The following is a 24,759-nucleotide window of genomic DNA, read 5'->3' as shown; positions in this document are numbered from 1 at the left end:
AACAACTAACGACAATATCCATATTTGTCGTTACTTATGAATGACGAAAAATCTTCTCATCGTTATTTATTAACGACGATGCACCTTGTTGTCGTAATTAAATTTTTATAAATGACAAACTTTTCTAGCAATAACGACCACATTATCCCTCGTAAAATCATATGAAAATCATCTAAATTTTCAAAATTTTGTGAAACAACGACAGTAAATGTTTGTCGTTATATATGGATATATATAACAAGAACGCATGCTCTATCCTATAACAATTATTTGAATCTGTATTTTATAATGAAATAATTAGTTACTATAAACATAATTTCTGCAATCATAAACAATTTAATATTCAAGTAAAAATAGTGGCATACATTAGTACGATCCATGATACACAATTAATAAATAAAAACTCCATGTCAAAGTTCTAAAGTAAACCTCAATGCTAAAAGTATTTATTTATTCTTAAGCAAACTAAACAATGATTTGAATTTAAATCTATGGGCTTGACCATCAAAATTCTCCACGCACAATCAGGTACTCGGAGTTTGTGTGTTGGAACCATTGTTCAACGAAGCATTGAATTGGTTTATCAATGTATCTTTCAACATCTTCATTTCAGCTTCAACAAAACCCATGCGACTCTTAAGTTCGGTGTTTTCTTCTTGAATATATTGTCTCCACATGATTTGTAAGATCTTCATTTTTTTTTTCTTGGCTGCAGTCAGTTCAACTAGAAGCTCTTCTCTACTTGGTTGTGGTCCAATCATATCTTTTAAAGTTATTCCCCCTCTTAAACCAACAACACGATCTCGAGACTTGGATTTTAAAACCTTTTGTGCAACCTAATTTTCAAAGAAAGAAATTAAAGTATATGTTACCAAACACAAAATTAATTTTAGAGAAAGTTACATCAAGATACATATAAAGTTATTTATTCTTAAGGAGATAGCATAAATGGTATGTAGTTGATTTGTTTCACCATATTACATATAAATAATTCAGGGGATATACACAATCGTGAATTCCCAGATGCTGAACAACAACACCATGGAGTTCAGAACCTAATAGAAACATAATAGGCAGATAGATCACAAATTGTTCACCAAAAATCAACACATTTGGTATAGAATAATGTTGCACCAATTAGAGGAACAACTTGGCCTGTAAACTGAAAATTGGTTAACTGATCACCGTAGGTACACATTCTTATTTTACAAAATATGAGGCAAGCTTCAGCATGTTTTCTTGCATTTTCATATAATTATTAGACTATCTAATACGTCGTTAGCCAAATTAACTTCATAAGAATCCTTTTTTTTTTTTTTTTTTTTTTAGTAAACTTCATAAGTAATCTGTCAAAATACATTATAAACAACATGTTTCTAAGGTAATTGTGGTAGAATATTCTTTCATCTTTGTGTATGTACTTTAATTGCAAAATTGAGATTCTTCTATTTTATCTTTATAGTGTTAATGTCATGGACCCAAGTAACCCAGCCCTTCATTTAGGTTAGCCACCACTTCAGGTTTATGCTTGAAGAAAGAACAAACTCAAGGGGACAGAAGTAGAAGCAGCAGAACAGAAAAATCAGCAACAGGAGGAACAGAACAAAAGTCATCAATGAAGCACTAAGGGGAGAGGGAAATGACTGAAATTCTGATCATGTGATACCATTGGCAGTAGAGGACAAATGTAATTAAAGAGTAGGTTTAACCCTTGAGTTTAGAAAGGCAGGAATAGTAGAGTAGCAGTTTTTCAGAAATTTGAGTGAAACACTTGGTGAGATTTGTAGCCTAAAGCTACCAAGTGAGAGTAGCCTAAATCTATTGACCCTTTGTAATCCTTTTCGACATTATTAATCAATTAATCAAGCTATCCTACTCTAAATCATTGTTTACTAGTTATTTGATTAACAGTTGCCTGAAGTAGTCCACAACAGTTAACAACTCACAGCAAATTAAAAGAGAGTTAGAGAGTTATAGAGTTACCTGGACATAGGAAAGTGATGGTTCTTTTTCCATTGTTTCTTGAATTTCAGCCTATAGCATAAGCATGACCAAATTAATATTACAGAATAAGAAACTTTTTTTTTTTTTTAAAAAAAAAAAGAAGTTAGCCAAAGTAAATAAAGTACATACATGTTTCTGAATTGTCTCCGCATTTGGAAGACTATTGCCTTTTTTGCGAGTGGTATAAAACACATCAACCAAAGTAGGTTTATTCCCTTTACTTCCTCCCTATCATGACATGTCACATTATTGTTATCCCAAGCATATCTGAAATTTTGAAATCAAATTAAAAAATAAACTACCAAACTAATTATATACCAGATTGTTCCAAATGATTTACCTAATAGGCTTGCTCCCAGTACGTGGCATTAACACGCTTTAGCATATTTACTTCGGTTAACAGAGTTTCTTTCACTTCTTTTCTGAAAAAAAAAAAAAAAAATTATCATCTCAAAAAAATTCAATACATATATGCATCCAATCTGCTCAAGTAAAAAAAAATACCTTGAAGTCATCATTTGAAAAAATTTCCTTTATGAGCCACTTCAACTCTTGCTTATCAAGTCCCTTAGGTGAAAACTAAAGTAAAATAAGATAAAACACAATAATCTTAAATATAGATGGAAGTAGAAACAAAACTAAATGTCTGCTTACTAGTTCATGATATTTTCTTTGCCCTTATTTTTTATTAGTATAATGGAAAATTAATATAAGTGATCTTGATAGTAATACAATATTAAAACAATAAAAATGGAAATAAAGATAAAACTAACATAAAATTATTTTGTCAACATCCAGAAACTAACAAAAAACTAACCAACCATTATTCTCGTTTTCATCGTATTTTATCCCTCTACTCATTATCCAAAGAATATCTTTCAAAATCTTGAAACTAGTTCAATACCTCTGACCTTGTCAAATAATTGGAGTCAAGATCATGTTTTAATATGAAACTGAATTCAACTTCAGAGAAAAGCAGTGAAATCAACCCTATTTCCATGTTCCCAATTCAATAATTTTTGCTACTTATTATTTATGTTTTGCATTTCTTCATAACATTTCCTGACTAAATCCTACTATATAGTATAACGACCTTGTAATTTTCATATTCCTAGTCAATGCCCATTAGGAGTTCAGCCACTAAAAAAGAAATCACAAGTCAAAACTAGCAAAAAGACTCAAGCTCAGATGACTACTCGTAAATGATGATCCAGCTTGATGACTCAAGTTCAGTATGTTTTAGCCATCCTATCACAAATTCACATCCCACAATGACTATTACACATGTCTAGTTAAATCCACCTCTAACAATGCCCAAACAAAGCCTAGTAACAATAAGCATACATAGAAAGTGAATTTCTTAAAAGTAAGAAATTGTGCCTCACATACAAAATTAAATTTCTAAAACTTAAGATCACTCACTAAAACAGTATATTGGAATGTTATACTACAAATTTTTATAAGTTTAACCATCAAATTCTAAAAATTAGGATCACATCAAACTCCACATCAAAAATAAGGACCACATCACTTACTAAATTAAGAGTTAGGCGCACTACTTTTCCTTTTTTTTTTTTTTTTTTTTTTTTTCTTTTCAGAATTGCACATTGTTATCAATTGTTAAAGAATATCAAGAAATTGTAAATTGGTATCAATGGATGAAGCAACTTGCAAACATCATTAAACAATGGCAGATAAAAACTCTTTTAACAATAGGATATAACAATTGCAAATTTTACTAACAACTTGATTGTAATGTATATTCTGACAATCAAAGACAGAAATTCATCATACAAAATTCATTAAAACACCCAAATGAACAAAGCTGTCCTTTTACCATACATATCAGAGATTCAAGTTCACAAATCTTGTGGAAATTTTTAACTAATACTATAGATATACAACCAAAACATCCAGAAATTCAATATTCAATTGACATCTTTGCACAATAGTAGAGAAAAAATAAGAAAAAGAAACCACCCATATGCATCGAATCATCAGGAAGTCGAAAAGTGAACATGCAAACAATTAAAAAGTTTTAAAAAAAAAAAAATCAAAGTAATTTAACATAATGTATCCAGCCAAATAAGCAAATAGCATATCAATTGAGAATCAAATGAACAAATTATACTATGAAAGAGGAAACGAACCTGATGATTAACAAAAACATAAGAACTAACTTAATCAAATTGGTTATTCAGATTTATCATAGCCATGATTGATTCAAATTAAACCCAATTTATACACATTATCAATAGAAAAACTTCAAATTATCAACACATTAACAAGATTTGATTCAAACCCCAATTATTTGATATTATATAATTCAAAACAAAGACATAAACTCACCGAAAGTCTGAAATTAACCCTTTTTAGTTTCAGATTTGGAAACTTGATGAGCCGTTAACAGCAGAAATTACGAGCAGGTCTTGAAGATCTTGATTTTTGAGTGAATTTGCTTTTAGCGTGGGAAGGGTTTTTGCTTAATTGGAAATTAAAGAAAAAATTCGGCAGTTTATGAAAGGGTTTTGAGTGAAATTTTTGGAAGTAAAGATAGAAAAGGTTTCACTTTAGCGCTTTTCTGAAATTTTAGTGCCCACGTCACTAATAAACGAGAGACCAATTTTTTTTTTTAATTTTTTTTTTCTTTTTTCAAATTATTAACGACGGACATATTATACTATCAATATCATGTATTGGAAATACTCTGTCATTCACGAGAAATATTTTTGGTCATTGTTATAAAGTGGATAAATAGTGCTTTCAACGACAAGATTTTGAGTTCGTCGTTATTAAATTGTCGTTAATTATATAAATTCTAGTAGTGACTTCAGGTGTAGTGATTCAAGTACAATTGGCAAGATTTTATCTCAATGTATACACATAATTAATATGACCAAAATGTATCTTCAACGCTATGCAACATGAGTCATAACTGAATACAAATCAAATCATAAATGTGCAACATATCTTGATAATATATATACAAAAGTTGGCATATATATAACTTTTCAAACTACCATTATAGGGATCATAAATATTCTTTATTTATTTAATCTTTCCAACTTTTGCTAATTCGTTCTTCTCCCCCTAAGTTGGTAAAATATCTCATTTATAGGGGCGTCTTATTATACACCAACTTAGTAGATAAATTTGCATTAATAAAATTCACTTCATTAGGAAAATCACAATCAAAATTTATTTCTCAGAAGATTTGTATTAAACAAGCTTTTATCTATACATTGCATAACACATATGTATTTATTATTAAATCTTTCATAATTTATTCTCTTCAAGAGTTCAAGGAGTTCAATAATTCAACATCAATGGGGAGACATATGTTGTGCAGTTGAATTTCCTTCTTTTCTATTTATTATGTGCTGACATACAATAGCCCCCAATAAATAGAATTGTTATACAAGCATATATCACTTGCTTGTAATTCTACTAGGTGGTGATCTTTTGGATCTTTAAAGACTTAAATAGTGTATTTGATGAACTTTTGGTCACTCAATAGTTGACAATAATATATAAGTTATTTTGGTAAACTTCTGGTCACCCATTACTCTTCTATATAAGAAACCAAAACTTATTAACCCTTGAAATTCTCATATATACAAATTATTATGAATCACAATCCAAATATAGCTCAATCTCAATGTTATGTCTTGCCATTCCATTCGTTTCATATATTTAACATTGAGAGAGCGTCAGCACATTATCAAATGAAACTTCAGGTTTCCATTACGGGTAATTATTCAACCCGGATGGCCTAATTTAATTATCACATCCAATCAATTCTCTAAATCAAACTCTGGTCAGTTTTCCAACAGTAGTGATCACTTTATTATTAATCTTACGTTATGCATAGCCATGAATTTGATGTGATATTTGAACATCAACATGTGTTTCTTTATACAATTGGCAAGACGATTAACAAATATTTTATCCAATAATTTTCTCATACTCTGTTGGAGTTTTGACTATAATCTTGATACATGTTAATCTTGTTGAATATTTCATACTCTTCTGGAGTCTTTTATATAGTCATGAAACATATAAATTTTACTAAAAGTGATTTCTTTTAGAAATGTAATGAGATTTATCATTTCCTCAAATTTGTCATTGTCAATAGTTGCTCCATTCTTTTTCCGAAGGTTGTTATATTTTAACTCTATTGGACTACAACGCTTCAGACATGCTTTAGGTTCATTAATAACCGATGTTGTCCTTCTGGGACAATAATTTTAATTAGAGCATTTATAATTAGTATATGATCAATGACATTTATATCCATCTTCAAGATGGTATCTTTTCAAAATATTTAAATAACAAACATGTGGCCACTTCTATTAAGTAAATCGTTAATATTTAAATTAATGTATGAACCAAACTGACCATCAATATATTTTATTATTTATGTGCAAGGATAAAAAAAAATGGAATAATTAATACAGTCTCCCCCTAATCCTTGCACATAGGATATGAAATGAATCCAACAACATTTAAATCTCATTCACAAGGCATAAATTCTTGTAGCAATACATGTATCAAGCATAATAAAATTAATCTTATAAACTCTTACTCGTAACTCTTGCCCAATTATATTAATCTCTTATAAGTATGGGCAAAATAAATATATTTTTACAAGTAAATTTTCCACAATGACAATCTACCTCTTGCTCAAATAAATATTATGCAATCATGTTTAATTTACTTTCAATAATCCAACTTCAAGTAGGTACATCCGTACATAATACTTAATTGAATTTAATTACACATAATCAACATATTCATACTAAAATCATGATAGTTGTACAAATTATATGATAGATTCAATTACGACACATGTGTACATGAACAACAGTTGGAACTTATAGTATGTCCATATATGAAAAGGAGTATGTAATCGTAGAGTATTGACTTGCAAGTTACTAATGGTTCGCTACTTGTTTTCTTTATTTCATAAAAATAAAAAAAAAAAAAAATAAAAAAAAAAAAAAAAAAAAAACCATATGTATCACATGTAATAGGCATAATTGTCATCATAAAATATAATGCATTAATCAACTTCTTTTCCATCTAATTAACACAATAAAGGAATTGTCCTCAAATTCGTTATAAATTATTATTCAACATTGCTTGTAAAACAAGACAGATAATATTAACGTAATTTGTGGTCAACTAGAGGATATCCATATAGTCAAATCAATATATAACATCATGCAAATATTAACAATCTCACTCATAAGGATAATTATACTAAGTTTAATCCATACTCATCAAACTTAATTTAATCGAAGTTAGGCTCCTTCAACAGCTAGTTTAGTTTGACTTATAACTAATATGTATTCTCCATAACAATCAAAATTAGTTTGACATTCCTAAGCAATAAATTTAATATATATACCAATACACAAAAACACATGACATGCATCTATAATATGGAGTATAAGATATAACATACCATGACAAACAAAAATTATATGAGGCTTAGGAAATAATATCAATAGATATATTCATAATAAAGTACATAACGAGTGATTGACAACCTTCTAATATTAATAGCAAACTTATGATGACGTACACAAAATTTATAAGATATAGTTAATCAAGTTTGGTAACCCAAAATCAGCGGCCAATTTCATGAATAGATAAATTATAATGGCCTAATTCGTTTAAATCTTGCATAAGACCAAATACGGAGTAAATAATTAGAAGCAACTAATCTTATCCAGATATAGGATAAATTTCAAGGTAACCAAAGTCAAGGAAATAAGTTATCCAACTAGCTTTGCAAATAAAATTAAAATATGACATGGCACATAGGGTAAATTAACAAAATCGCTCATCACCACTTAGCTGATCTAATTGCATATAGATATGTATCAGTGTCACTATCACCAAAATACCATAAATAATAGGGAAAATTACCTTTTGCTATACTTGTATCAAATAATCACATCATACAAGCGTAAAACGAAAAACATAATTAATACAATTCGTAACCTTTTACAATTCAGATCCTAAATTCTTTAGTAAGAGAAAGGATTTAATCAATAGAAATATCAATCATGTTGCAAGCATATACTAAATTATTTTTATAACTTAAAAGAAATCTTAGAGACGAGATCTTGTTGCGCTTATAAATCATTATACAATTATACAAAGCATAAAATAACAAATTTTACCAAATCCGTTAAAGAATCTCGTATAATCGAATGAAAAGGAAAACTATACTGGCACACACAATTAATGGGGAACAAGAACTAAATCTACTATGTACAAATCTACTCTATTTTACCTTAATGTACAATTAATAGAGCCTTATATCAAACAATTGTCAAGTATGCGCATAATACATAATAGTATATTACTTTATAGTTTTGTGTCAAGTATGATTGGCTTTGCAATATAAAATTATCATCCAAATTGAATTACTCTTTTGACTAATACGTATACATATTCTTATATGTAAATTTATTTACCTAAATTATACGAGTAGGATGAAATATGCGTACCTTTTTTTTTAGCTGAGGTATGATTTCAAGTGGGTTGAGTCGGTTGACTCTCTCAAATATTCATGACAATTATATGCCTTCTATTGCTCCAATACAAGTTCCATTGACACGTGAGAAACAATATAAGAATGCCTTTAAGATATTCATCATCAATATCATCAAACAGATAATCATCAATGGAAAATTTTGACCAAATTATTTCCAAATTTGCATGGATTTTGTCCCCTCGTCAATATATATGGCAAAATTTCAGTATGAATTTGTTGCTAAATTTCTTGTTTCTCAATGCTAATCAATCGTAGTCGAGATCTAATAAATCTCAATTGGTGGTTTAGATATTTTAATTGATGATTTAGAGCTTTGGTGCTGATAACGTGTTGTGAAAATAAGGGAAATATCAGGTTTTAGAGAGAATTAATCTGTATATTTCATTCCATATGATAAGGTATATATATATATATATACATACAATATAGTTAGAGCTTGATTGGATAAGAATATAAACCCTATCTAGATTGTTCCGAAATGATACAAAGGAGGATAATGGTCATCCACACGATATTTCATAACAAAATTCAATTTTAAGTATTATTTTATTACAATAATGTAATTAAAAATGTTTTAAATTTAATTGAATTTTTGCATTTACAAATGTAATAAAAGAAAGGAAAAATTGACAGGAATATTATGACCTTTGTCCGTTCCGCCATAAATAAAACCACTTTTTGATAATCCCCTAATAAAACGACCTTTGCACATTATCTTCTAAAAATAGGATAAAAAACCGGTAACTTGTTTAATAGGTTAAGGATGAACACGTGTCACATTATAATTGGGCAGATTTATTTATTTCAATTTTAACATATTTCTTTTTTTAAAAAAGAATAAATTTACAAAAAAAATAATTAAAAAAAAAATCCTTCCCCTCTAACCACCTCCCTACCCCCTCCAAAATCCGGCAACAACCACACCACCGCCCAGCCACCACTTACCTCAAAGAGTCACAGCCCCACCTTCTCTCAACCACACAACTCCACATTTCCACTACCATGCCGCAACCGAACAACCGCACAAAATCGCTCAGCAGCATCGCAATCAACTCGCAACCCGTTCGACCTTCACCAACAACAATCGCACACAATCAGCAGCATCAAAAACTCCGACCACCACCAAAGCGCACCAACGAAGCAGCTCACAGCAACTTAGACCGCAAAAACAAAGTAAATCAGAGCCCAAATCCGCTACCTCTCCCTCCAAAATCCCCTCCTTTCCAGCCACCTCTTACCATCCCATCCCCTTCCCCTCCAAAATCCGGCCACCTCTCTTTCCTTTGCTGCCCAAACCCCAGCCCAGACCCCTCCAAAATCCGGCGGTGACGCTGTGGGGATTCACGGGAATGGGGGATTTTGATTTTTTTTTCTTTTCTTTTTTTAAATTAAAATCAATTTTTTAAAATTTAAATCTATTTTTCCTAAAAAGAAAAATGTAGAAAAAATAAAATAAAAAAATAACCAATTACAAAGTGACATGTGTCACACTAACCCATTAAACAAGTTACCAACTGGTTTCACCCCATTTATGAAAGATGATGTGCAAAGGTCGTTTTATTGGGGGATTATTAAAAGGTGGTTTTATTTATGGCGGACCGCGCAAAGGTCATAATATTCAAGTCAATTTTTCCTAAAAGAAACATGAATGGAGAAAGTAAAGTATATCATTGATTTATATTTTTTCTTATGAGTTGGCTTGCAGGAAAAGAAGAGAAGATTAACGAATTATGACAATGTTTTTGTTAAATATACAGTACATAAAATTATAATTAGTCATTCTTATGATTTTATCTTGTTTGAAATCTAGGTTCATTGGTCAGTTTATTCAACACACATGGATCCGGTACATTTTCCAGAACCAGAGAGATTCGACCCATCACGATTCGAAGAGAAACAAGGTCGTGGAGTATATGTACCTTTTGGATCAGGACCTCATATGTGTTGTGGAAGAGAGTATGCTCGAATTAAGGTTCTCGTTTTCCTGCATAACGTAGTAACTCGATTTAGACTTTCAAAAGCCAACCCAAATGAAAGGGTAATCTATACTCCAGATCCAGTCTTTGTCGATGGCCTACGTATCAACCTTCGTTCTCAAAAGGAATAAGAAAAGGATGATAAGTAGTTAAAAATGTCTTTCATTTAATTGCTGTAATAATTAAAAATTGGTAATATTAATCTCAATCTTGGGCGATTTACTTTAATTAATCACAATTATTGATTGTTCATGAAATAATTTCAAGTTTTTTGGTGTTTTCTTTTATCAGGTCAAATGACCGGTGACTTGATTAAAAGGTCTCTTTTTTTAAAAAAGAATATCTTAAATGCCACGTACAGTAATTTCATTAGTATTTTTTTTTTAAAAAAAAGGAAAAAACAACTTTAATTGATTTACTTCTTTAATCACAACTAACCACTTCGCTAATTGATTTTCTTCTTGATAGCGTTGCATTTATAGAACTCTGTAAATAGGATAGTACACCAGGATGTACCATGCGCTTGGTGCACCAAAGACAGAAAGAACATACTATTGTTTGACAATGAACATATCGTGTTTGACAAAGAACATACCTATAAATATAAATTTATAATATGTTCTTTTATTCTTATGTTCTTTAACATATGTTGATTAAACTTGTTTTTTATGCTTCAATGATTCAAAGTATGTTATTTGAATTTGACTTGTATGTTCTTTGAGGTAATGAATGTCGCACATGACAAATTCAATTTTATTTTATTTATTTATTTTTTTGTTATCATATATCATTTTTATTTTATTTTTTTTTATTTTTATTATCGTGTGTTCTTTGAGTTTGATCGGTGTATTCTTTGGGTATGAATTATATATTCTTTACATTATAACTTGTGTTCTTTTAACATATGTTATTTTGAAATTAAATTTGAAAATGAAATCTTGAATTATTTTTAGTTGAAAATAATTTTAGAGAGAAAAAACTATTTTTGGGGAAATATATCTTTGGTAAAGATTTTTTGTTAATGTGTAATTTTTCATGAAATTTTAATAAAGTTTTTATCACGTTCTTTTTATAATATTTTCATGTTCTTTAATAATGCATGTTATTTGTCAAACATAAAACATGTTGTTTTTCAAACACCTAAATGTTCTTTTTCAGACAAATGAATGTTTTTCCATCTTTCTTTTATTTAACCGGGTGTACCATGCGCATGGTACACCCTGATGATCATGCATTGATAGAACTCGGCATTCGATTATTTTCAAATTAATGATTGCCGTCATATCATTATCTTTTTTAATTCTTTATTGTTATATATAGTGTTGACACTTGATACAATTATTTATGCGTGTTACCAACCATTATTATGAAAAAGATCTTTGCTTCCAATATTGAGGGATACTTTGTGGGTGGAAATTGATGTAGAGGTTTGTTCCGAATTGATAGGGCATATTAATTAAGCTTACGCATATTAAAAGACACTTGAATTAGCCCTATTATTTAATACTTCTTCCGTCCCCAAAACTTCGATCCTTTTGGCTTGATTTCGCAGTTATTAAGAAACTTAAATAAAAAGAAATAAAAACATATTGGAAAGATAAATTTACATGGGATTTGTAAAAAATTAGAGAGATAAAGTATTAAAAATACATGGAAAAAAAATTATATGGAGAAACTAATTTTGCACAAATATTGTTGTAAATTGGTGGGTATTTTAATGCAAATGGGTCAATTATTTTGAGACTAAAATTAGGCCAAAAGGGTCAAAGTTTTGGGGATGGAGGGAGTAGGAGCGTCTAATTGAGAGAAATGGAATTTCTGTAACAATAACTTTTATAGGGGTTTGTTACTTAATTATTGTTATAAGGGTTACTCGACTAGTGTTATAGGGATTACTCTGTCACGATTATAGTGGTTAGAGTTAGTAATATAGGGGTTACTTTATTATTTAAGGGTTACTCAATAATATAATAAGGGGTAACTCTGTTAGCTAGTACAATCGGGGTTATGTGTCAATGTTATAAAAGTTACTCCATGTTTTTTATAAGCGGCCACATAGTGTTGCCAGCCACACAAATGCATTATTATTTCAAAAAGCTAAACTTTAAATGCTCATTGTATGAAGTGAATTTTTTTAAAAGTTTTGTTAGATTATATTATTTTCTAATATTTCTTCCGTTTTTTTAAATGTCACACTTTTCAAAAGCGGCTTTTTTTTTTTTTTTTTTTTTTTTTTTTTTTTTTTTAAGTAAAGCTCACTCATATTATATATGAATTCTCCCTCTTCCTTTTGACCTAACTATCATTTTATAATATTTCTCTTTCTCATAATATTCCTAGTGGTACCCGAATTCATATTTCCTCTTTTACTTTTACAATTTTTTTTTTTTTTTTTTTTTATTTTTTATCTAGCTATACCCCACTTATATATTACTTTATTTGCATCAAAAAAACCTTATATACTATCTCCGTTTTTTTTAGTTAACACGTTTTGAGTTTATCACTATTCACACACTCCCCTTTAACCGTGTTTTGTGCTTTATACGTGATGAAAAAATAGTCATGTGGGATCTTGTTAAATTCGTCACGATATATATTTTCAAAATATCAAATTTTCATAAGTTTTTGCTTATCGGTATTAAAAGATATAAATAGTTGAAGTTGTGCATTGGCAAACATGACTAAAGAAACGTGTCAACTAAAAAGAAACGGAGGAAGTACTACTTTACGATTTTTTCTAAAACTCTGCTCACATCATAATGAGACACTTAGAAATAGGGGTGACTAGAAATTCCAAGTACCTGGTATTGGAATTGGAACCGGTAAGGAACCGGCGGGTCCGAAATCAACCGGTTTCAATTCCAATTCTCAATTTTTTGGACCCGAAACCGGTTGGGTACCCGGTTTCCCAATAATTATTAAAGTAAATGTATTTAAAGAACAAACATATGTTAGAATGTATTTAGTTATTAACATTAATAAATATTATATTAAAACTAAACATAAATAAAATAGTTTTATGTATATATAAATATAATTATTAAACGCTAAAAATGAAAATGGATCAAAATATTGTATTAAAATTTAACAATTGTGTACATTAGTGGGTACCCGGAATCGGTACCCGATGGTTTCAACACCAATTCCTAAATTTTAGGACCTGGTTAAAATGGTTCCAATTCCAATTCTAGATTTTAGGACCCGATATCAACCAATTCCAAGTCCGGTTCCTAAAATTTGACCGAGTACCCGATTTGCTCACCCCTACTTAGAAAAAGGGAGTATGTACTAATTATAGTATCTCATATATTGCCATTAATGGCCCATTGTCAGTGACGGAAGGAGCATGTGCCCGGTAGGTGCCCTACCAGATTTTTTTTAAAAAAAAATTTAAGTTTTTTTTTTTTTTTTTTTTCCTTTTTTCTTTTACAAAAAATGTTAAATTCACTAAAAGTTGAATATGGTTTGGACTATTGTTTACTTAATTGGGCTTATGCGTAAAAGATGAATCTCTGACTTTTACTATCCCTATTTTTTTTTTTTAATAAAAATATCCACAAAATCTCTGTCATAGCTCATAGGAATATAATTTAAAAACCAAAAAGCCCAAAAACAAAACAAATACTCTGTAAGCAAACCAACATCCGGGAGTCCGGCTCCGTCAGTCTACCGCCGTTGTAACTTGTAAGCCAAATCTAAATTTTTTTAATTTAATATTTTATTTTTAACAAGCTTATCTCCAATTAAATTATTTTCTATGAATGGTAGATCTTAATTTGTAATTTTGTAGAATTAAAAGTATATTTAGCATTCTTGAATTCCATTAGGCTTGGTTGTCGATTACTCGATTAGTATGTGATCGATGGTGCCCTACCAACATTATAATCCTGGCTCCGCCACTGCCCATTGTCCACTCTTCCCCCTCCATGTATGGTAAATCAAACATATCCTATCAAATTTTGCACCCCTTCCATGTATGGCAAACCAATTGCTGCTAATAAATGATGACAATGAATCATCACCTAATGGTTGACAATAGCTACTAACAATAAATCAACTAACAAACCAAACCAAATAATGAATCAGCGAACTTTCCCCTCCATTTATGGGAGTTTATGGCAAACCAAACCTCTCCTATCAATTAAGGCTAACAATTGAATCAGCTAAAAATAGCTGCTAATTTTCAAACAAGACCATATCTAAAACTTTGTTTGAATTGAAGGAAATAGAGGGAAAGAAAGGGAAGAGAAAATGAAGGATAGATAATCTTTCATTTGGATAGCAAATAAGGAAGGAAGAGAATTGAAGGGGAAAGAAATGGAGCAATAGAATTGTAAGAAAGTGATCTCTCTAACAATGGAGAGATTTGGAAGGAAAACTCTTCATTTTTCCCTCCCTTCTCCTCCCTCCCTACCCCTTCTCCTCCCTCCCCTTGTTTTCCTTCCCCCTAATCTATCCATACACACTATAAGTGAAGATACAGAGACAAAAAGTGGATGAGGGATGAAAACTTGGTAGTGTAACTTGAGACACAACTTTAAATAAAAATAAAAATTATAAATGAATAATGTCAAATTCATGAAATAAATTAACTTCTCTAAAAAGACATTTAAAAATTAATATTTTGTGAGCAGTGAAGAGTCATAAAAAAATACTACCTTCGTTTTTTTTAGTTGACACGTTTTGACTTTAGCACTATTCATACACCTCTCTTTGACCGTGTTTTGTGTTTTATACATAATGAAAAATATAGTCATGTGAGATCTTGTTAGATTCGTCACGTTATATACTTTCAAAATATCAACTTTTCATAATTTTTTCTTATCGATAATTAAAGATATTAATGATTGAATAAGTGCATTGCCAAACGTGACTAAAGAAACGTGTCAACTAAAAAGGAATGGATAAAGTAAGTGCAAATTGATCTTAGGGTCTTTTTGGAAGTGTGAAGTATACTGTTTCTCTCTAACTTACTAACGGGTTAGGAAAATTTTCATATATAATATGGTATCAGAGCCAGCGTGACAAAAATGAGGTCATCATGAGTTCAAATACAATTAATAATAATAATAATTATTATAAATTATTATTATTATTATTGAAATATATTGAAGTTGAAATTAAAAAATCTATCCAATTATAATGTGATAAGTGTCCGTCTTCAACTTATTAAACAAGTTACCGGTTTTTTATTCTAATTTTGGAAGATCATGTGCAAAGGTGGTTTTATTAGGGGATTATCAAAAGGTGGTTTTATTTATGGCGGACCGAGTAAAAGTCATAATATTCCTGTCAATTTTTCCTATATTTTATGGAGTACAAACTTTAGGAAGTATTACTTTTGTTGAAGACAAAAACATTTTACTCAAGCATTGATGCATGAACTTCAATCTAATTAAATGAGAAAACTAACAATTACTTTGTACTTTATTTATAAAATAAATTTTTTAAAATATATACTTAGCTTCCATAATGCTTCCTCGATAAAAAGTAAAAAAATAACGAATGATACTTTAAAATAGATATGCACAACTTTGAAAATCAATTAAGTCTTCTATTGTTCATTATCTTTGTTTAAATTATTGACTTAGATTTTCATGGTCTATCGATAGTTCATTAGATTCGAATTATGTATGTGGGTGGGATATGAAGTGGAAAATAGGATTATTATTTATTAATTATTATCATATATTAGAATATTATTGTCAGACATATTAAATTCACGGTGAGTCCAGTCTCACGCAAAATTTTCTCTAATTTTATAGTGTAAATTTGCTTTCTAAGTTAGTAAATGAATTGTCAATAGTTAATTTAATTTTTTTTTTTTTCTAACTATGTTAAGGTCTATCAATCTTGATATTTCATTATTGCCTAATCCATTTTAAATATTAAAAAAAAATAATAAAAAAAAATAGAGGGTTATTTTAAGCGTTCCACAAGTTGGACACGTAGTTTTTAGTCCTCCCTACCAGTCCTTCAATTCACTTAAATAATAGAGATACAAGTAGATCACATGCATGCATGTTAGTATGTATTCATATTCCTCAACTTTAAAAGAAGATCACAACTATTCATAGATGGCTTTCACCATTATTTTGTTAAGCTTTGCTTTAACACTCTTCTTCATACTTGTTTTCCGTAACATAAACTCCCGTCCAAGCTCAAGGCTTCCACCGGGTAATACCGGGTGGCCGATACTCGGAGAAACCTTGAGTTACATCCCAAATCCGGCTAAATTTATAAGAGTTCGAATGAAAATGCACTCCCGTGACATCTTCCAAACGTCGTTGGCGGGGGAGAAAATGGCCATTTTTTGTGGTGCCTCCGGCAACAAGTTCATTTATTCAAATGAATCAAAATTCAAGATGTGGTTACCACGTACAGTTATAGATATCCTAGCTTTGACGAACATTGACTCTAGCTCCCCACCATGGAAGCTATTCGACGAGCACCTACACAAGTTCCTTAGGCTCGAGTCGATGCAACATTACGTGCCAATTGTTGATCTTAAGGTACGCGAGCATTTAGAGATTCATTGGATGCCTTTTAACGAAGTAAAAGTTCTACCACTATCAAAAGAGTTTACTGTTTCCTTGCTTTGCCATTTGGTTTTGAACATCTATGATAGTGATCAAGTTAAAGAATTGGCTACGCCCTACTATGACCTGGTCAAGGGGCTAATGTCAGTGCCTATAAATCTTCCGGGAACCACGTACGACCGTGCTATAAACGCATCGAAAATTATAAGAGAAAAATTACTAAAATTAGTTAGGCAAAGAAAAATGGAGGTCTTAGGTGTTGGATAAGTAATGGAAGTTTTGCTTCAAAGTTGTTAGTTTGACTTTGCTTAATATTAGGAATAATAAGTTAGTGGTTTTGTTGTTGTTAGGAATCCTAGAATATATTTCCAAAGTATTAGTATGCAGTAAGTTTCGTGGGTTATGCTCCCACTTTATTTTCCTTTATTTTAGTTGATGTTAGTTTGTTTGTTGCCTATATAAAGGCCCTTTTATTTCTTAATCAAAGTAAGTTATCTTTCCTCTTTTAGTTTCTATCTTGGTATCAGATGCTTTTTTATTCTTTGAGTGGGCCTTGCTATTGAAAAGCACAGCAGCTTTCATCCACTATCAAAGAATTAAAAAAATTCCAGGTTAGTTCTTTATTTTCACCAAAAACAAAAAAATTAAAAAAGAGAGAGAAAAGAGTAAAGTTAGCAAACGAAACAACTGGGCACTGCAGCCATTGTTTCAATTGGGTTCTTTGAGTGAAACACGGTGAGATTATCCACAAAATTGAGAGTATCAATGGCAACAAATGGGATTTCTACCACTTCCCAGCCGTTACTTCCCATTTTTGATGGGGATAAGTATGAATTTTGGTCAATTAAGATGAAGACTCTCTTCACATCCCAAGATTTATGGGAATATATTGAAGATGGGTATGATGCCAAGGAAAAGGATGAGCAGAAATTGAAGGAAAACAAGAAAAAGGATGCTAAGGCCTTATTTCTTCTTCAACAGTCACTGAGTGACTCTCTCTTCTCACGAATTGCTGCTGCAACAACAGCCAAGGAAGCTTGGCAGTCTCTAAAAACTGAATTTCAGGGCTCTAAAAAGGTGATTGAGGTAAAGCTCCAATCTCTTCATTCTGAATTTTCCAATCTAATTATGGAAAAGAAAGAATCTGTGCAAGATTATCTGTCTAGAGCAAGCTCAATTGTCAACAGAATGAGGTCTTATGGAGAGACCATCACTGATCAAACTGTTGTCAAAAAAATTTTGCGCACTCTGAATGATCGATTTGATCTTATTGTTCCTGCAATTGAGGAATCCCATGACCTCTCTACTTATTCTTTTGCGGAATTGATGAGTTCTTTGCAAAATTATGAAGAGAGGTTGAATAGAAGGAAAGAGAGCACTGAAGAGAAGGCATTCCAAGTAAAAGGGGAGGCCTATAAAGAGAAGCCTGATTCGGGTGGACGAGGAACCGGCAGAGGTGGATACCGTGGTCGAGGACGCGGTGGTCGCTATACTGGTGGCAGAGGACGTGGCCGATCATCGAACTTTACCCAGAAGAGCTCCATTCAATGCCATTATTGCAAAAAATATGGCCACAAGGAGGCAGATTGCTGGTCAAAACCGAAGGCTGAGGGACCAAAGGCAAATTTGGTTGAGAAAGAAGAAACATCTGAGACGTTGTTTATGGCACACTTTTCCGGCAACACTCCTGCACAAGATGTCTGGTTCATTGACAGTGGGTGCTCCAACCACATGTCCAATTCTCGTTCATTGTTTGAGAGCTTGGACGTCTCACAAAAAACAGAGGTTCGACTTGGTGATAACAAGAAGGTACAAGTCGAAGGGAAAGGTACTATTGCTATTTGTACTAGTAGCGGTAAAAAGAAACTATTGCATGATGTTTTCTTTGTACCTAGTCTAGCTCATAATTTGTTAAGTGTGGGACAATTGATGAATGGTGGGTTAGTTATTGTGTTTGATGATAGTCAGTGTATTATCAAAGATAAGAAGTCTGGTTTGAATATTGTGAATGTTTGCATGACTACAAATCGAATGTTCCCATTAGATGTGTCTACTGTAGAAAACCGAGCTCTTATTGTTAAGGAGTGTGGTGCCTCTGACTTATGGCATTTGCGTTATGGTCACTTACATCTTAATGGCTTAAAATTGTTGAGTAAAAAAGAGATGGTTTTGGGGTTGCCAAACATCACTACTTTGGAGTTTTGTGAGGGTTGTGTCTTGGGAAAACATAGCAAGAAGCCATTTCCGGTCGGGAAGTCATGGAGAGCATATGAATGTCTTGAGCTAGTGCATGCTGACTTGTGTGGACCGATGAAAACAGATTCTTTGAATGGTAGTCGTTATTTTCTGCTGTTCACTGATGATTATACAAGGATGAGTTGGGTCTACTTCTTGACACTCAAGTCTGAAGCACTTGATATGTTTAAAACATTTAAAGCCTTTGTTGAGAAACAATCAGGTTGTTTCATAAAGAAGCTGCGCACAGACAATGGGGGTGAATTTTGCTCAAATGATTTTGATGGCTTTTGTGAAGAGCTTGGAATCTACAAGCAACTTACAGCACCCTATACCCCTGAGCAAAATGGCATGGCTGAACGGAAGAACCGAACCATTGTAGAAATGGCTAGAAGCATGTTGAAGGCAAGAGGGCTTCCGAATCAATTTTGGGCAGAAGCAGTAGCTACAGCTGTGTATCTCCGCAACATCTCTCCTACAAAGGCAGTCATGAATCAGACTCCATATGAAGCATGGCATGATGTGAAGCCTCAGGTAAGCCACTTGAAAGTTTTTGGTTGTATTGCCTATGCTTTGGTAAAATCCACTCGTCATAAACTTGAAGATAAATCAGAAAAATGTATTTTTCTTGGTTATAGCTTGAAATCCAAAGCATATAGGCTTTATAATCCAATAAGTGGCAAATTCATTATCAGTCGTGATGTGTTGTTTAACGAGTCTGCTAGTTGGTCTTGGAGTTCTGATGAAGCAGGAAAACAGATTCCTTTTATTGATGATGGTGAAGTTCCTGCGAGTATTGTACCTAATGCTACACATGAAGGGGACAATACCACTACTCCTCCAGCAAGTCCAAACTCACAATCTGACAGCAACACAACCTCATCACCAGAGAGTACACCAGAATCCCGACGGAGGTTTCGTTCACTCAGAGAATTATATGAGACAACTAACTTTGCTCTCTCAGTGTCAGATCCTGTAAACTATGATGATGCTGCACAGGAACAAATATGGCAAGATGCAATGACAGAAGAAATGAGGTGCATACAGAAGAACAAAACATGGGAGTTAGTTGATCTTCCGGAAGGAAAAAATGCTATAGGCTTGAAATGGGTCTTTCGTACTAAATACCATGCTGATGGAAGGGTGCAAAAGCATAAGGCTCGATTGGTGGCTAAGGGCTACGCGCAAGAGCACGGGGTTGATTATGATGAGACGTTCTCTCCCGTGGCTCGATTTGAAACGGTACGAACTTTTCTTGCTTTAGCAGTTCAGCTTGGTTGGCCTGTGTTTCAATTTGATGTTAAATCAGCTTTCCTAAATGGAGAGTTGAAGGAGGAAGTTTTTGTTGCTCAACCTGAAGGCTTTGTTGTTCAAAATAAGGAAAACAAAGTCTATAGGTTGCGGAAGGCATTGTATGGCCTTAAACAAGCCCCGCGTGCATGGTACAACAAAATTGATTCTGATTTTCTGGAGAAAGGCTTCGAAAGAAGTGAGAATGAGCCTACTCTTTATTTGAAGAAGCAAGGTACTGCAGATTTTTTAGTTGTTTGTTTGTACGTTGATGATATGATTTATATGGGGTCTTGTGAATCCATTGTTGCTGAATTTAAGTGTAGTATGATGAAGAAATTTGAGATGTCAGACATGGGGTTACTGCATTATTTTCTCGGATTAGAGGTGAAGCAAGAAGCTGACGGCATTTTTTTATCTCAAAGAAAATTTGCAGAAGACCTGCTGAAAAAATTCCAGATGACAGGGTGCACTCCAGCATGTACTCCTATGAATATTAATGAGAAATTATGTGCAAATGATGATACAGGTGCAGCAAATGCAAAGCTATATAGAAGCATGGTAGGTGGTTTGAACTATCTATCTCACACAAGACCGGACATTGCATATTCAGTTGGTCTTGTCTCTCGATTTATGCACAGTCCGACAAAGCATCATCTTGGAGCTGTGAAAAGAATATTGCACTACATAGCGGGTACATCCGAGTATGGAATCTGGTATAAGAAGGTTAATAAAATGAAGCTAGTCGGCTACTGTGACAGTGATTGGGCTGGTTCCATTGATGACAGAAAAAGCACATCTGGTTATGTCTTCACTCTTGGGTCTGGTGTTATTTCTTGGTCATCAAAAAAACAAAGTACAATGGCTTTATCTTCATCTGAAGCAGAGTATGCAGCCATAACTTCAGCAGCATATCAAGCAATCTGGCTTAGGAGATTGTTAGCAGAATTCCTTCAAGAGCAACAAGGTGCTACTGAGTTATACAGTGACAACAAATCAGCAATTCATGTGACAAAAAATGCAGTTTTTCACAGTCGCACAAAGCATATTGACATCCGACACCACTTCATTCGTGACTTAGTAGCAAAAGGTGATATTGAAGTGAAATTCTGTAGTACAAATCAACAGGTAGCAGACATACTTACTAAGTCACTTGCTTCCAGGAAACATGAATACTTCAGATTGCAAATGGGAGTATGCAACTTTGAATCAAGGGGTTATGTTGGATAAGTAATGGAAGTTTTGCTTCAAAGTTGTTAGTTTGACTTTGCTTAATATTAGGAATAATAAGTTAGTGGTTTTGTTGTTGTTAGGAATCCTAGAATATATTTCCAAAGTATTAGTATGCAGTAAGTTTCGTGGGTTATGCTCCCACTTTATTTTCCTTTATTTTAGTTGATGTTAGTTTGTTTGTTGCCTATATAAAGGCCCTTTTATTTCTTAATCAAAGTAAGTAAGTTATCTTTCCTCTTTTAGTTTCTATCTTTAGGAAACAAAGAGCATATGAATGTTGATAGTCTTGATTTCTTGGGTGGGTTGCTTAGGGCATCGATTGAAGGCGGTGACATTATAAGCGAGATGGAGTTAGTTGGCAAGATTGTAGCACTCTTGTTTGCTGCTTTCCATACTACAAGCAACACCATTACATTCTTAATGGCTCATCTTGCTGAATATCCTGACGTTTACGAAAAAGTTTACAAGGTACGTACTCTGTATTACTGTATGTGCGTTGTTAATTAACATGCTACATTTATGAATTGTGCTTATAGAAAGTTATTGAGGAACAAGGCCTACAACCATATAACACTATAAAACTGCTAAATATTGAGCAATAATTATATTTACATTTGTCAATAATTTTTTATGAGGTCAATTATCGATTTATACCATTTGATTTGATATAGGGATATAGCTAGTCACTTATATTGAAATACAGAGTATTAGTTATCAAATTTGATGTACTCCATAAACTAGAATAACTGAATAACTTTAAAAGTCTAACATAGCATATTTATTATTTCAAATTTAGTTGTTCTCACACTTATTTGATATGTGTCAGAACAATTGGAGATTGCACAATCAAAAGAAAAAGAGGAGCTACTAAATTGGAAGGATATTCAGAAAATGAAGTACTCGTGGAATGTGGTTTGTGAATCAATGAGACTTAAGCCACCCGGCCTCGGAGGTTTTAGGGAGGCTTCCACTGACATCCATTACGGTGGCTACACAGTTCCAAAGGGGTGGAAGGTATGTATGAAAATCAAATATTGTTCTTTATATATCGCGCTACTACATAAACTGTTACCATTTCCTAATAAGAAATTACACTATATATATATGTACAACTCTAAACATATACTTTCTCCATTTCTTTTTAGTTGACACGTTTCTTTAGTCACATTTGCCAATACACATATTCAACCGTTAATATTTTTGATTACCAATAAGCACAAATTATAAAAAGTTGATATTATGAAAATATATACTGTGACGAATCTAACAAGACCTTATATGACTATATTTTTCATTATGTATAAATCACAAAACATGGTCAAAGGAAAGTGTGTGAATAGTGCTAAAGTCAAAAAGTGTTAACTAAAAAAAAATGGAGGTAGTATAATCTTTTAAGAATGCCCACTAGTGGGCCAAAAATTGCCCATGGTAAAAAATCTATATCTATACTTATATATTAAAAAACGTTCCTAAAAATGTCAATGTTCCACGTGTATCTCATTCTTGCACCAGCATAATGCCACGTCATCATTCAATATGCCACGTGTACTTCTAGCACATTTTTGTTTCATGTCATGGTTAACCAAAAATGCATCCAATTAGGTTTGAACACAAGACCTCATTACATGAAGACCAACTTATTACCATCCAAGCTATAAGCTGATGTTGTTCTATAAATCTCCCCGGAACCCCATACAACCATGCTATAAAAGCATCAAAAGTTATAAGAGATAAGCTAGTAGAATTAGTTAGGCAAAGAAAAATGGAGGTCTTAGAAAACAAAGAGCATATGAATGTTGATAGTCTTGATTTCTTGGGTGGGTTGGTTAGGGAATCGATTGAAGGCGGTGACATTATAAGCGAGATGGAGTTAGTTGGCAAGATTGTAGCACTCTTGTTTTGCTGCTTTCCATACTACAAGCAACACCATTACATTCTTAATGGCTCATCTTGCTGAATATCCTAATGTGTACGCAAAAGTTTTGCAAGGTACTCTTTACTAACCCTTGTTAATAATTGATACTCCCTCCGTCCCATAATATAGTTCCTATTTTTTCTATTTTGGAGATCCAAAATTTTGTTCATGTTTCTATTTTTGGATAATATGTAAAGACCATTATACCCTTACTTTTTGTAACTTTATTCATTGTACTTTTTAATTTACCCTTCAATTTTACACATGCTATGTACTTTTTTCCACTTTCTTTCTCTAACTTTTGTCTATAATTACACTTTTCACTTTCATTAATGTAATTCATCCAATTTTTCCTCCCATTTCTTAAATATCGTGAATAAAACACAAACAAAAACTATACTATGCGATAGAGGGAGTAATAAATATTAAGACTCCATACATTTTAAAGTACACGTACCAAAAGCTGCCGTCTAACATGGCATACAACCATAAAATATAACTTTTTGATTGAGTAAAGATTAAACAGTTTTTAGTTCAACCACAAATTTATAACTTCTAATTTGATAGCTTATTTTATCGTCAAAATTGCACTGGCCTAGTAGTTCAATTCGTTCTCATGCATCTATAAATAATCTTATGCATGTAACCCTTGTTGGGCTGTTCTCCCCAAATCATAATTAGTTAGTTAAGTAATATTATTACTAATATTGTTAGTAATATTTGTAGTTGTAAGAAAGAAAAGAAAATGAAAATAAAAAGTGAATGCATGTTGCATTTGGACGGTTGGAAGAGGTTTGTGGACTAATAAAGTCCAAGTTGGTTGAACAGAGGAGTAAATGTTTGTAAGACATTTAGTTGTATTTGACTTTTGGGGTATTGAGTGTGCAGAGTAAAAGTCCAATAGATAGATGGCAGAAGGTTTGATGTGGAATATCAGTCCACATTAACTAATTGTCGGCAATGCAAGTATATATAAATGGATGTTCTTGCACTTGTGAA

The 24,759-nt window shown here is 32.1% G+C and overlaps 1 long non-coding RNA gene and 1 pseudogene across 4 annotated transcripts; one reads left to right on the top strand and one right to left on the bottom strand.

The window, feature by feature from the left end:
* Positions 1 to 322: 322 nt before the first annotated feature.
* LOC145579337 (uncharacterized) lies at positions 323 to 4,591 on the bottom strand. Of its 4 annotated transcripts, none has more exons than XR_014099131.1 (6): positions 4,354 to 4,591; positions 2,509 to 2,583; positions 2,345 to 2,421; positions 2,134 to 2,232; positions 1,984 to 2,034; positions 323 to 836 (listed from the first exon to the last, which is right to left on the bottom strand). It is a non-coding gene; the product is annotated as an uncharacterized LOC145579337 (long non-coding RNA). The 4 variants fall into 4 exon arrangements; XR_014099128.1 differs by having other exon boundaries at positions 2,134 to 2,271; positions 2,345 to 2,426; positions 4,354 to 4,589; XR_014099130.1 differs by having other exon boundaries at positions 2,345 to 2,426; positions 4,354 to 4,589.
* Positions 4,592 to 16,625: 12,034 nt separating this feature from the next.
* On the top strand, positions 16,626 to 17,354 carry LOC145578160 (beta-amyrin 6-beta-monooxygenase pseudogene; annotated as a pseudogene).
* The last annotated feature ends 7,405 nt before the right edge of the window (positions 17,355 to 24,759 follow it).

Source organism: Chenopodium album, chromosome 14, assembly GCF_948465745.1.
Source record: "Chenopodium album chromosome 14, dcCheAlbu1.1, whole genome shotgun sequence".
NCBI lineage: Eukaryota > Viridiplantae > Streptophyta > Magnoliopsida > Caryophyllales > Amaranthaceae > Chenopodium > Chenopodium album.
This window is presented reverse-complemented; position numbering and strand designations above follow the sequence as displayed.